The sequence below is a fragment of the Gigantopelta aegis genome, chromosome 8 (genome assembly GCF_016097555.1).
Source record: "Gigantopelta aegis isolate Gae_Host chromosome 8, Gae_host_genome, whole genome shotgun sequence".
NCBI classification, from domain to species: domain Eukaryota; kingdom Metazoa; phylum Mollusca; class Gastropoda; order Neomphalida; family Peltospiridae; genus Gigantopelta; species Gigantopelta aegis.
This window is the reverse complement of record NC_054706.1, coordinates 543,488-556,869: the sequence shown is the minus strand read 5'-3', so window position 1 is coordinate 556,869 and position 13,382 is coordinate 543,488.

Here is a 13,382-nt window from a genome sequence, read left to right as displayed (position 1 = left end):
CAGAGGTAATTAATTACACATTACTCTTCACTCTCTGACCCGGTGTTCTAGATGTGTTCTAGATGTGTTCTAGACGTGCAGAGGTAATTAATTACACATTACTCTTCACTCTCTGACCCTGTGTTCTAGACGTGTTCTAGATGTGCAGAGGTCATTAATTACACATTACTCTTCACTCTTTGACCCTGTTTTCTAGATGTGTTCTAGATGTGTTCTAGATGTGCAGAGGTCATTAATTACACATTACTCTTAACTCTCTGACCATGTGTTCTAGATGTGTTCTAGATATGATCTAGATGTGTTCTATAGATATGCAGAGGTCATTAATTACACATTACTCTTAACTCTCTGACCATGTGTTCTAGATGTGTTCTAGATATGATCTAGATGTGTTCTATAGATATGCAGAGGTCATTAATTACACATTACTCTTCACTCTCTGACCATGTGTTCTAGATGTGTTATAGATATGTTCTAGATGTGTTCTAGACATGCAGAGGTCATTAATTACACATTACTCTTAACTCTCTGACCCTGTGTTCTAGATGTGCATGCCTCCTGCAAGCTGCATGTGAATCACGTTCTGTAAATCATCAAGATGCAGAATGCTCGGCCATCTCCCCGGAGCACCATTTGGTCTAATGACCGCTGGTATTGCCTGTAATTGTAACTGCCAACCTCAATCCCAATGTCGGCGGGTTTTTTTCTCCTGCTACACTCTGTCATTTGAATGTATGCAAGCTAGCAGCATGGAAAATATTTTATACTTGATAGAATACGTTTCCTTCATTACCGGGACTAGAACTGCTTATTACATGCTGTCTCTATGATTATTGGTATTTTGAAATCGGCTGCATGAAACTAATTATTAACTCTTGTGAAAGAATACAATCATGAAGGCAAAAATAGCAGCAAAGCTGGTTATGGTGAACTGTGTATGAAACGCTTTATAATGATGAACTCTCTACAAACTATATCTGCAGAAAAGCAACCTTGATGGTGTAGTGATGCATGGTCTCAGCCTACAGGCCATACAGCTTAAGCTTGTTAGTATTGCATGGGTTTGTATCCCAGCTTAGACTTCGTCCATTCACACTGATTGTACCACCAGACTGTACACCTTAAGCTTGTTAGTATTGCATGGGTTTGTATCCCAGCTTGGACTTCGTCCATTCACACTGATTGTACCACCAGACTGTACACCTTAAGCTTGTTAGTATTGCATGGGTTTGTATCCCAGCTCGGACTTCGTCTATTCACACTGATTGTACCGCCATGTTCAGGAGGAGAAGTACACATGTAGGCTACTTGGTGTATGCAGCAACCATTATTTACACATGAAAGGCCATGTTTTGTATTGTCCTTTCTGTGATGAAATCTTTATGAAGGAATGAAGGAAATGTTTTATTTAACGATGCACTCAACACATTTTATTTATGGTTATATGGCGTCAGACATATGATTAAGGACCATACAGATATAGAGAGAGGAAACCCGCTGTCGCCACTTCATAGGCTACTCTTTTTCGATTAGCAGCAAGGGATGTTTTATATGCACCATCCCACAGACAGGGTAGTACATACCATGGCCTTTGATATAACCAGTTGTGGTGCACTGGCTGAAAGGAGAAATAGCCCAATGGGCCTACCGATGGGGATCGATCCCACACCGACCGCGCATTGAGCGAGTGCTGTACCACTGGGCTACATCCCGCCCCTAAATCTTTATGAAAGCATTGTTTAGACTAGCGCAGTGTAGCGCCAGAGCTTCCTTCTATATATAATTACTAAATCTTTATGAAAGCATTGTTTAGACTAGCCCAGTGTAGCGCCAGAGCTTCCTTCTATATATAATTACTAAATCTTTATGAAAGCATTGTTTAGACTAGCCCAGTGTAGCGCCAGAGCTTCCTTCTATATATAATTACTAAATCTTTATGAAAGCATTGTTTAGACTAGCCCAGTGTAGCGCCAGAGCTTCCTTCTATATATAATTACTAAATCTTTATGAAAGCATTGTTTAGACTAGCCCAGTGTAGCGCCAGAGCTTCCTTCTATATATAATTACTAAATCTTTATGAAAGCATTGTTTAGACTAGCCCAGTGTAGCGCCAGAGCTTCCTTCTATATATAATTACTAAATCTTTATGAAAGCATTGTTTAGACTAGCCCAGTGTAGCGCCAGAGCTTCCTTCTATATATAATTACTAAATCTTTATGAAAGCATTGTTTAGACTAGCGCAGTGTAGCACCAGAGCTTCCTTCTATATATAATTACTAAATCTTTACGAAAGCATTGTTTAGACTAGCGCAGTGTAGCGCCAGAGCTTCCTTCTATATATAATTACTAAATCTTTACGAAAGCATTGTTTAGACTAGCGCAGTGTAGCGCCAGAGCTTCCTTCTATATATAATTACTAAATCTTTACGAAAGCATTGTTTAGACTAGCCCAGTGTAGCGCCAGAGCTTCCTTCTATATATAATTACTAAATCTTTACGAAAGCATTGTTTAGACTAGCCCAGTGTAGCGCCAGAGCTTCCTTCTATATATAATTACTAAATCTTTATGAAAGCATTGTTTAGACTAGCCCAGTGTAGCGCCAGAGCTTCCTTCTATATATAATTACTAAATCTTTATGAAAGCATTGTTTAGACTAGCCCAGTGTAGCGCCAGAGCTTCCTTCTATATATAATTACTAAATCTTTACGAAAGCATTGTTTAGACTAGCCCAGTGTAGCGCCAGAGCTTCCTTCTATATATAATTACTAAATCTTTATGAAAGCATTGTTTAGACTAGCCCAGTGTAGCGCCAGAGCTTCCTTCTATATATAATTACTAAAGGGGCATTTTCATTATGTGATTAGTCGCATGTGACAAGTCTGTGACTAATTGTATAATGAGAAGGCTGCTTACTGATCTTCATCAACCTCTGTCCTGCCCATGTGTGTTTCCATGCAGCATACAGCACACATGAACCAATTCAAGAAACATCCAAAACTCTTATTAATATACTGAAAAATGGTCTACTCTGATATATATATAAATCAGCACATTTTATCAGATCAGACACATTATGCCCATTAAACTTTTGACTTAAAAAATATTTTTTTCCATTTTAAGATATTGAAGAATTATGTTTCTTCTTTGATTCCTCATCAGCAGTTTATTGATGACCTGATTTTTTATGAAGTTCTGTCCTCGTCTGATAGCTTACTCAAGTAAAGCCGTGAATCTTTTTCAAGGTTCATGTATCGGTGGTTCTATGTGTGAAAGACCAGCAACACTTGGAGGATGGGTGACACTTAACTCTGAAAGCTGCATCGAGCGATCTGGTAATCAGACCCCCTTTGTCGACTCTTTGGAATTTTAACCTTTCCAGCCAGTGTTACCCAAATTGTATACTGCCACTGAATAGCTATAATAATTACCAGTATACTAAGGTGTTAAACAACCATTATACTTTCATTTTGATTTCCCAATGCAAAAATACAATGTCTATGGGGCGGGACGTAGCTGAATGGTAAAGCACTCATCTGATGTGCCATCCATCTAGGATTGACCCCTGCCAGGGTAGGGGAGGGGGGCATTAAGCTATTTCTAATTACAGCCAGTGCACCATGACTTTTATCAAAGGCTGTTGTATGTGCTATTCTGTCTGAGGGTTGGTGCATATAGAAAAGATCCATGGACAAATGTAGTGGGTGTCCTCACTAAGACTCCATGTCAAAAATACCAAATAGCGGATAATTAATAAATTAATGTGCTCTAGTGGTGTCGTCAAACAAAACACACTTTTAAATACAATGTCTGAACACTTTGGTATTAAGACTATATGTCAATGGTGTAGTGGTGAAAGCCATCTGACTTAATGGCTGGTAGGTACTGGGTTTGTTACACAGTTGTTTTCATGTCCACCTTGGACTATACAGACAGCCCAGATAGCTGAGATGTGTGCCAAGAACAGCATGCTTGAACCTTAATTTGATAGAAACACAAATATCAAGTAAAGCTATGTTTTCATATGCACGTTTTTTATGTACACATATTGCGTGAATCTGCAAATCCATGTCCTTGTTAATCATTTCCATGTACCGATCATATCCATGCATGTACACCCATCCAGGTCCATGTACCTACCATACCTGTGCATGTACACCCATCCAGTTCCAGGTACCTACCATACCCGTGCATGTACACCCATCCAGTTCCAGGTACCTACCATACCCGTGCATGTACACCCATCCAGTTCCAGGTACCTACCATACCTGTGCATGTACACCCATCCAGTTCCAGGTACCTACCATACCCGTGCATGTACACCCATCCAGTTCCAGGTACCTACCATACCCGTGCATGTACACCCATCCAGTTCCAGGTACCTACCATACCCGTGCATGTACACCCATCCAGTTCCAGGTACCTACCATACCCGTGCATGTACACCCATCCAGTTCCAGGTACCTACCATACCGTGCATGTACACCCATCCAGTTCCAGGTACCTACCATACCCGTGCATGTACACCCATCCAGTTCCAGGTACCTACCATACCTGTGCATGTACTCCCATCCAGTTCCAGGTACCTACCATACCCGTGCATGTACACCCATCCAGTTCCAGGTACCTACCATACCCATGCATGTACACCCATCCAGTTCCAGGTACCTACCATACCCGTGCATGTACACCCATCCAGTTCCAAGTACCTACCATACCCGTGCATGTACACCCATCCAGTTCCAGGTACCTACCATACCCATGCATGTACACCCATCCAGTTCCAGGTACCTACCATACCCGTGCATGTACACCCATCCAGTTCCAGGTACCAACCATACCCGTGCATATACACTCATCTTGGGAATATTTTGTCTTTACAATTTGAAAATTGAGTAGCAACTACTATTTAACATTTTAGAATTGTGTAGCATATCTATGAAATTTGTATAGCAAATAGTGGCACGATACTTTAGTAATCACTGGGTGCTAACATGTGGACTTCAGTAGTCACTGTGAGATAGCGTGTGGACATCAGTAATCACAGTGAGATAGTGTGTGGACATCAGTAATCACTGAGAGATACCATGTGGACATCAGTAATCACTGAGAGATACCATGTGGACTTCAGTAATCACTGAGAGATACCATGTGGACATCAGTAATCATTGAGAGATAGCATGTGGACTTCAGTAATCACTGAGAGATAGCATGTGGACTTCAGTAATCACTGAGAGATACCATGTGGACATCAGTAATCACTGAGAGATAGAATGTGGACTTCAGTAATCACTGAGAGATACCATGTGGACATCAGTAATCACTGAGAGATACCATGTGGACTTCAGTAATCACTGAGAGATACCATGTGGACATCAGTAATCACTGAGAGATACCATGTGGACATCAGTAATCACTGAGAGATAGAATGTGGACTTCAGTAATCACTGAGAGATACCATGTGGACATCAGTAATCACTGAGAGATACCATGTGGACTTCAGTAATCACCGAGAGATACCATGTGGACATCAGTAATCATTGAGAGATAGCATGTGGACTTCAGTAATCACCGAGAGATACCATGTGGACTTCAGTAATCATTGAGAGATAGCATGTGGACATCAGTAATCATTGAGAGATAGCATGTGGACTTCAGTAATCACTGAGAGATAGCATGTGGACATCAGTAATCATTGAGAGATAGCATGTGGACTTCAGTAATCACTGAGAGATAGCATGTGAACTTCTGTAATCACTGAGAGATAGCATGTGGACTTCTGTAATCACTGGGAGATAGCATGTGGACTTCAGTAATCACTGGGAGATAGCATGTGGACTTCAGTAATCACTGAGAGTTAGCATGTGGACTTCTGTAATCACTGGGAGATAGCATGTGGACTTCTGTAATCACCTTAAGATAGCATGTGGACTTCAGTAATCACTGAGAGTTAGCATGTGGACTTCTGTAATCACTGGGAGATAACATGTGGACTGCTGTAATCACTGTAAGATAGCATGTGGACTTCAGTAATCACTGGGTGATAGCATGTGGACTTCTGTAGTCACTGGGAGATAGCATGTTGACATCAGTAATCACTGAGAGATAGCATGTGGACTTCTGTAATCACTGGGAGATAGCATGTGGACTTCTGTAATCACTGGGAGATAGCATGTGGACTTCAGTAATCACTGGGTGATAGCATGTGGACTTCAGTAATCACTGAGAGTTAGCATGTGGACTTCTGTAATCACTGGGAGATAGCATGTGGACTTCTGTAATCACCTTAAGATAGCATGTGGACTTCAGTAATCACTGGGTGATAGCATGTGGACTTCTGTAATCACTGGGAGATAGCATGTGGTTTCTCTAATCACTGGGAGATAGCATGTGGACTTCATTAATCACTGAGAGATAGCATGTGGACTTCAGTAATCACTGGGTGATAGCATGTGGACTTCTGTAGTCACTGGGAGATAGCATGTGGTTTCTGTAATCACTGAGAGATACCATGTGGACATCAGTAATCATTGAGAGATAGCATGTGGACTTCAGTAATCACTGAGAGATAGCATGTGGACTTCAGTAATCACTGAGAGATAGCATGTGGACTTCAGTAATCACTGAGAGATACCATGTGGACATCAGTAATCACTGAGAGATAGCATGTGGACTTCAGTAATCACTGATAGATAGCATGTGGACTTCAGTAATCACTGAGAGATACCATGTGGACATCAGTAATCACTGAGAGATAGAATGTGGACTTCAGTAATCACTGAGAGATACCATGTGGACATCAGTAATCACTGAGAGATAGCATGTGGACTTCAGTAATCACTGATAGATAGCATGTGGACTTCAGTAATCATTGGGTGATAGCATGTGGACTTCAGTAATCACTGGGAGATAGCATGTGGACTTCTGTAATCACTGGGAGATAGCATGTGGACTTCTGTAATCACTGGGAGATAGCAGTAATGATGTTTCGGGCCACACAGTACACTTTTATAGATTTGTATGTAGCGCGGTGATGAAGAGGCCTTCGCTTGAAGGATGATGTATCAGTTTACCATCCTCATCCCCTCAACAGGACCGTAACGGTCATAGAGTCAAGATGACACAATTCACCTCCTCTTAATTAGTGAGACTGGCTTGTATGAGAAGTCTGACTTCATCAGTGAGGAGTCTGAAGAGTTCTTCACTCTAATCTCCTTCAGTGGCGAGAGAGATTGTGAAGAATTTGTGTTGTCAATGGTGAAGGATGCTTCATTTTATCTTTTATGCTGAGATTTCTCATCAGTTATGAAGGAAATGTTAAATACTGTATCAATATTTATAAATATATAGTATAAACCTAATGTATTGGACTTTAAGTCTTTAGTTCAGGAAGTCTGTGCTGATACTTACAGTTTACATGGAAACAATTATACATTAATTGCAATTTGGCAAATTTTATCAGAAAATCTGTGAGAAAATTCAAGTACATGTAACATTCAGCTAAACAGATTTTTAACAAGTAACTATACACATACAAACAACATACAATTTTCAGATGAGCATTTTGGTGAATTAGTGAATATATATAGTCATCAAATTCAACTTTAAATTGCATTTGGCAATTTGGCAAGTGACAGCTAAAACCCTGTATATATATAGTCAGGTGTTTTTCTTACTTCAAATAGGGAAATAAGGTGTCGCAGTTTTCAACACAAATCAGTCTATTATTGCAAACATTAAAAATTGAAGAATTTAAAAGTGTACCTTCTGTCTTAACATATTAACTTAATATTTAATCAGATTTTGCTTGTATTGTCACATCTGTTCAGTGTGTATTATAATCACAATCGTATTTAAACATAGATGTATAAAATCTTCCTAGTTTGTAAAGACTGGAAGTGGATCTAGAGAGTTATAGGGAGACCAATGTGAAATGTCTTTTTCACTGTACAATATACCCGAGATTAGAGGATATGACATATAGACAGGAAAGGAATACCCAATACATGGCACTGACTGTTATCAATGTCTACCACCAACTGTCTTCATACAAATACAATTCAGTCAGTGTGTTGAGGGTTTAAAAACAAAACAAAAATTGCAACACAAACCAGTGAAATATATGTAACAAGCCATTTCCTGATGTTATAGTGGAGAATATAACTTTTTGTGTAACATACAGGTAGATAGCGAGTATAGCCAAACGGTATTAAACAATGACATTTGAAAGTAATGAAAGTAAATGTTGATGGTCTATATATGATATATATATATATAACTGATATTAAACAATGACATTTGAAAGTAATGAAAGTAAATGTTGATGGTCTGTATATGATATATATATATATAACTGATATTAAACAATGACATTTGAAAGTAATGAAAGTAAATGTTGATGGTCTGTATATGATATATATATATATAACTGATATTAAACAATGACATTTGAAAGTAATGAAAGTAAATGTTGATGGTCTGTATATGATATATATATATATAACTGATATTAAACAATGACATTTGAAAGTAATGAAAGTAAATGTTGATGGTCTGTATATGATATATATATATATAACTGATATTAAACAATGACATTTGAAAGTAATGAAAGTAAATGTTGATGGTCTATATATGATATATATATATATAACTGATATTAAACAATGACATTTGAAAGTAATGAAAGTAAATGTTGATGGTCTGTATATGATATATACATGTATATATAACTGATATTAAACAATGACATTTGAAAGTAATGAAAGTAAATGTTGATGGTCTGTATATGATATATATATATATAACTGATATTAAACAATGACATTTGAAAGTAATGAAAGTAAATGTTGATGGTCTATATATGATATATATATATATATAACTGATATTAAACAATGGCATTTGAAAGTAATGAAAGTAAATGTTGATGGTCTATATATATGATATATATATATATAACTGATATTAAACAATGACATTTGAAAGTAATGAAAGTAAATGTTGATGGTCTATATATATGATATATATATATATAACTGATATTAAACAATGACATTTGAAAGTAATGAAAGTAAATGTTGATGGTCTATATACGATATATATATATATATAACTGATATTAAACAATGACATTTGAAAGTAATGAAAGTAAATGTTGATGGTCTATATACGATATAATTATATATATATATAACTGATATTAAACAATGACATTTGAAAGTAATGAAAGTAAATGTTGATGGTCTATATATGATATATATATATATAACTGATATTAAACAATGGCATTTGAAAGTAATGAAAGTAAATGTTGATGGTCTATATATATGATATATATATATATATATAACTGATATTAAACAATGGCATTTGAAAGTAATGAAAGTAAATGTTGATGGTCTATATATATGATATATATATATATAACTGATATTGAAGAATGGCATTTGAAAGTAATGAAAGTAAATGTTGATGGTCTATATATGATATATATATATATATATAACTGATATTAAACAATGGCATTTGAAAGTAATGAAAGTAAATGTTGATGGTCTATATATGATATATATATATATATAACTGATATTAAAGAATAGCATTTGAAAGTAATGAAAGTAAATGTTGATGGTCTGTTCTGAATGATATTGAAGAATGGGGTTCAAAGTTAAGACTGCCATGATGAATATGAACCTTCTTATGGCTGCAAAATCTGGCTCTCCCTCCAAATCTATACTTTTCTCACATAAATTACACCCAATTTATTTCCTAAATGCCAGGAAATTGGATCTACAAATATAGTATTTCACAAAAATATCCTATGGGAGGCAAAGGTGGGTTTTGTGCCAGTACATGGTGCATTAGATGTTGTCCTATTCAGCCTTTGCAGCATTTTGGTACCAGAACATTTGAAGAACACTGGTAAACGTGTTATATGGAGAGAAAAAAATATGGACATGCAGGGCCATCGCTTGTTGATCTGTACACCCATGAGATGACAAAACATCCATTTCTAAATGACAGGTAATCATCATCTCATGCCGAACAACGTCCACTGATGTCATTGAAATGGATCACGTTGTAACCATGAAAAACAGAATTATGGCAGACAAGTTGATTTGTCTGAGAAAATGGCATGTGTAGGTTTAATTAACTAACCAGTTATATTCCTTGCTAGACAAGCAAAAGACACTTTAAAGGTTTGTTGCCATTGGTTACTGAAAATGACCAGTCTATGATTGTAAAAACAAGTCTACAGTTCTTGAAGTATTTGTAATGTATGTAATTATCAGTTAAAGGGAAATGGGTTTACTTTTCTTCTTATCTTTGCATGATTCGTGTTTTGGTCATTAATGTCTATCAAGGAAGGCATAATAGGATTGTACACACTATTACACTGGACTTGGAAATAATTTTAATGTGCACATTTAGAGCAAGCTGTTGTAGGGCACACCTGTCTAAGGCACAAGTTCTGGCCGAGAGCACTTATATAGACTCTGCCTGTTGTCCAATCCTTTTGACTTTTTTTCCTGAGCAATAAAATATTTCAAAAAGTTGTTTTGTTCAATACAAGAGAAAAATAGAAACCTCTTTCATTCATTTCAATATCCAATATCCAATTTGGGTTCAAACACTAGATGAAATGCACTTTTATACCACTTTAGTGACCTGCAGGGGATGGATATAGTCCCACTGTAAAGAATTCCTCTTTTCTTGATTGTATTTTGTCACAATCAGAACTGATTTGAATCTTAGATTATGCAGTGCTGAAAGTGGGGCCAACTTTCACAATTAATTATGATGTAAAAAACAGAGTTGATTCCTACATCTAAAGAACTGAATGCCATATCACATAGTGTGTTGTCCGTCTATTGAGGTTTAATGAGTTGCTTCCCTTTTCAGACCCCTTTAAATAAAAGAGTGGCAATATTTCAAACTTGAGATGGCGAAAGTGTTTGTTAGTTTTCGTAAAGTGATGTGACGGGCTACTCTCGTCTTTTCAAATAGAGAGATGGTAAATATTGTTTTTCTGGTTTTATTGCTACATATAGGCTCAATGTTTGCTTGTCTATGTAAAAAAAAAATGGTGGTGAGATGTCTTCACTAAGAGTTATTCTAACCTCTGATTTTCAACATTTCCATTTTAAAGTGTTCTGCCATGAACTTGCCGGCACAACTTTGTTAATTTTTTCAGACCAGAATCCTATGTGGAATAGTTCGTAGGATTACAGTCAGGTATAAAGGGAATATTAAAAAGTTGGGGGTGCATGGGGAGAATAAATCACAGAAGTAAGAAAGTGCATTTTTTCATAGAAGAAAATGTTTTGGACTGTGTTAGAAGAATATGGTTGTCATCTAATCAGCCATGGTTTTCAGTACATACAGTAGATGTTGAGTAGCGTCTCAGTGGTTGTCATCTAATCAGCCATGGTTTTCAGTACATACAGTAGATGTTGAGTAGCGTCTCAGTGGTTGTCATCTAATCAGCCATGGTTGTCAGTACATACAGTAGATGTTGAGTAGCGTCTCAGTGGTTGTCATCTAATCAGCCATGGTTTTCAGTACATACAGTAGATGTTGAGTAGCGTCTCAGTGGTTGTCATCTAATCAGCCATGGTTTTCAGTACATACAGTAGATGTTGAGTAGCATCTCAGTGGTCATCTAATCAGCCATGGTTTTCAGTACATACAGTAGGTGTCGAGTAGCGTCTCAGTGGCTGGCTGGTATAACTGTTTTCAGTACATACAGTAGGTGTCGAGTAGCATCTCACTGGCTGGCTGGTATAACTGTTTTCAGTACATACAGTAGATGTCGAGTAGCATCTCAGTGGCTGGCTGGTATAACTGTTTTCAGTACATACAGTAGATGTCGAGTAGCGTCTCAGTGGCTGGCTGGTATAACTGTTTTCAGTACATACAGTAGATGTCGAGTAGCGTCTCAGTGGCTGGCTGGTATAAGCTGTTTTCAGTACATACAGTAGATGTCGAGTAGCGTCTCAGTGGCTGGCTGGTATAACTGTTTTCAGTACATACAGTAGATGTCGAGTAGCGTCTCAGTGGCTGGCTGGTATAACTGTTTTCAGTACATACAGTAGATGTCGAGTAGCGTCTCAGTGGCTGGCTGGTATAACTGTTTTCAGTACATACAGTAGGTGTCGAGTAGCGTCTCAGTGGCTGGCTGGTATAACTGTTTTCAGTACATACAGTAGATGTCGAGTAGCGTCTCAGTGGCTGGCTGGTATAACTGTTTTCAGTACATACAGTAGGTGTCGAGTAGCGTCTCAGTGGCTGGCTGGTATAACTGTTTTCAGTACATACAGTAGGTGTCGAGTAGCGTCTCAGTGGCTGGCTGGTATAACTGTTTTCAGTACATACAGTAGGTGTCGAGTAGCGTCTCAGTGGCTGGCTGGTATAACTGTTTTCAGTACATACAGTAGGTGTCGAGTAGCGTCTCAGTGGCTGGCTGGTATAACTGTTTTCAGTACATACAGTAGGTGTCGAGTAGCGTCTCAGTGGCTGGCTGGTATAACTGTTTTCAGTACATACAGTAGATGTCGAGTAGCGTCTCAGTGGCTGGCTGGTATAACTGTTTTCTGTACATACAGTAGATGTCGAGTAGCGTCTCAGTGGCTGGCTGGTATAACTGTTTCAGACGTTATAAGTTGTAGAAGCATCACGAGGGGTAAATGAATCTTTATGTACCCTATGTATGTGTTCTCTTTTACCCAAGCTGAAATCAAAAACAGTTATTAACTTCAAATATCTTCAATACATATCACTGTCTCATATATAGAGATGTTAAGTAAAAGACTCCTGCCAAAACCCCAAACAAAAAACAAAAGCAAAAAACCCCCAACAAAACAAAATTTGTTAGAATGAATGTAGTAAATAAATAGCGGTAAACAAGAAAGTTGACATAATCAGATGATCTTTGGCCTAGTTATGCCAAGTCATATCATTTAAAACAAATACATGTAAGTACATGTATATTGACATTTTGGATGGTACAGTTTATATATATTTATGGATTGTCTGTTATTTTTTTTACGTTCATCGGGGTATGAAAAAAAGATCATCCGCAAATTGTGTGAATCGGCGAAGCCGTTCTCACATAAGTTTGCGGATGATTTTTTTTGTTCATACCCAGATGAACGTAAAAGAAATAACAGACAATACTTATAATTAAATTTGAATCATACATGCTAATAATAACACTAAAACGTCATACTTTATTTTGAATTATTTTTTATTCATAAACAATAACACTCATTAAGACAACTTGCCCATATAAAATGACGTCATCACATATAACGTTCCCTGACAACGTAATTTTTACGTTCATCGAAAAATGAACAAACTCCCGTTGCTACATCTAGACCAA